The sequence below is a fragment of the Rhinichthys klamathensis genome, unplaced genomic scaffold (genome assembly GCF_029890125.1).
Source record: "Rhinichthys klamathensis goyatoka isolate OS25496 unplaced genomic scaffold, OSU_Roscu_1.1 h1tg000006l_1, whole genome shotgun sequence".
NCBI classification, from domain to species: Eukaryota; Metazoa; Chordata; class Actinopteri; order Cypriniformes; family Leuciscidae; genus Rhinichthys; species Rhinichthys klamathensis.
This window is the reverse complement of record NW_026606559.1, coordinates 3,488,505-3,490,803: the sequence shown is the minus strand read 5'-3', so window position 1 is coordinate 3,490,803 and position 2,299 is coordinate 3,488,505. Positions and strand designations below refer to the sequence as shown.

Genomic DNA, 2,299 nt, shown 5'->3' with positions numbered 1-2,299 from the left:
TCTCTCTGCGTCAAGCGCAGCAGTCATTCTACATACATCACTCACCGATCAAAAGGGTGGCGTCGGGCCGCGGGTCGGGTTCGGGCAGATAATTCATGTTGATGTGTCGGGTTACATCGGGTCCGGGCTTTAAAAGCCACGGGCCGGGTCGGGTCGGGTTGTAATTTTCAGGCCCGTTGAGAACTCTAGCTGTTTTCACTATGGGCCCCCCATGAGGGTTTACAGTGGGCAACTCACCATAACGGTACATTGTTTTAAGTTGTTTAACAGTCATATGTTTTAAGATTAGAAGGTTTAAGATTAGATGCTTAATCAAACTATTTAACGATCCCGTGAAATGTCATAAATATTATTTCATTCAACAGTCCATAATTAACTAAAACTGCACATAATGGATTATGAGCATGTGCATTTAAAATAACAAATTTGTGACTTATAAGGAATTATAAAAAATAATATAGATGTAACTATATATTGTAGGTCTTAATGAGTCTTTATAAATATATTTATAGAATAGTAATATTGCTCATAAATAAGTATAAATGGTGCTATAATTCATTATAAGCATGGACTGCATATAAAGTGTTACCGTATTTATTAAATAAAATTAACTTATTTGTCACAATAAAAACAATGCAAATGGTTTACTGATTTGTTTTGGTATTCATCAGTGATGTATATTTATTATAATACAATTATATATTGTTGATACTAATAAATATATCACTGATGTAACGACTGAGACCAATCAGACACAAACGAAACTGCAACGTCACGGGCCCGTAATTTCATTACCATCTTTCATTTATATAAAGCAGTGTTTAGTGCTTTCATATTCTCTTTTAATGTAAAAACAAAAAAAACAAAAAAAAACATTGGTCATAGAACTGCACAATGATTTTTAAATTCATGATTTAAAATTAATGATATTTTAAAATCTTAAATGTTGTAATTCTAGATGTTTAAATGCTGCGTGCCTTTTGAATTGTTCTATGGTTTCAATGCGCGTGCGGCGGTAAACATTGAGTCGCATTCAAAGCTGTCTGATACAAAGACAGGAGCGCACGCGAGCAGATGGAAACCATGGAAACGAGGAAACCTCATCAACTGACAAACAGCAAAACTAGCGTCTCTCGCTGTTGTTTTCGCTTCTTTCAGGTAAGTTTAGTTAACATAATCACACAAATAATACATACAAACGTTCCTGACACCTACGTATAATCGATACGCTTCTGTTGAATATTTACTTTATAGAAATGGTTTTGTGTCTTCGAAAAAGTCCGTTAGCATCTCAACCGTTTTCAGAATAGGTAACGTTAGCAGCTAGCTAAGTTAAGTTAACGTTACACTTGAGCTCTTTTTTGCTGGTAAAACCCTGAAAAACCTCCACAACAAAGGGAGAATTATTGTTTAAACATGATAATAATTTCATATGCATTTATTGCACAATATATATTACCTTAAGATTATATATATATATATATATATATATATATATATATATATATATATATATATATATATATATATATATATTCTTTATCTTTTCTGCATTTCATCTCTAGCTTGCTTCCTTGTAATAAACCCTTTGTTCTATTGTAAATCCTATGTAACATTGTTGGCTCTGTGACACATTGCATGTTATGTTCTAATCTAGAACCTTTGTTGTGGAGGGTTTTTTTTTCTGTCCCTCCTGAAATCACTTTTATTATCAATCTTCTAGAAGATCATCATGCTGATGGCCTGCTGCACCCCCTGTCCAAGACAACCTCCACGGCTATGAACTCGACTAGTAAGCAAAACCTCAAACATACTGTTCAAACGTTGGGGGTCTGTAGGTTTATGCTTTTTAATGAAGTCTCACACTTTACATTCATTAACCCCAGTTTTTTTCAGTGATATCGTCCCTGAGAAGCCTGAAGGCTGAATAGGCGGCAAATATAATGTTATAATGGTCATAGTTATAATAATTAATTTAACTATTATGATAACAGGAAATCATGGTCATTGGTGTATATATATATTTTTTTTCTCTAGGTGTGTTTTTTAACTATGTTGGCCAATGAGACAGACACCATACTGTCCAACTCAAAGATATATATATTTTTTTATTAATAAATACTGAAATTCTTTTTACTTTTAAATGCTGAATTCAGGGAGTCGACAACTTTAGGCATAGTTATTTTTCACAGATATCTGGCCAGTTTACTCATGGCTCATACTCTTAGCCTTTAAAATGTTTGAATTTATGTCCACAATGCAATATCAGGGGGTAAAGATATCATTAGAGTTTTTAAAG

General features: G+C 33.3%; 1 long non-coding RNA gene across 1 annotated transcript; it reads left to right on the top strand.

The window, feature by feature from the left end:
- The first annotated feature begins 1,049 nt into the window (after positions 1-1,049).
- Positions 1,050-1,861, top strand: LOC130090173 (uncharacterized). The gene is made up of 3 exons (XR_008807692.1): positions 1,050-1,158; positions 1,255-1,310; positions 1,727-1,861. It is a non-coding gene; the product is annotated as an uncharacterized LOC130090173 (long non-coding RNA).
- Positions 1,862-2,299: the final 438 nt, after the last annotated feature.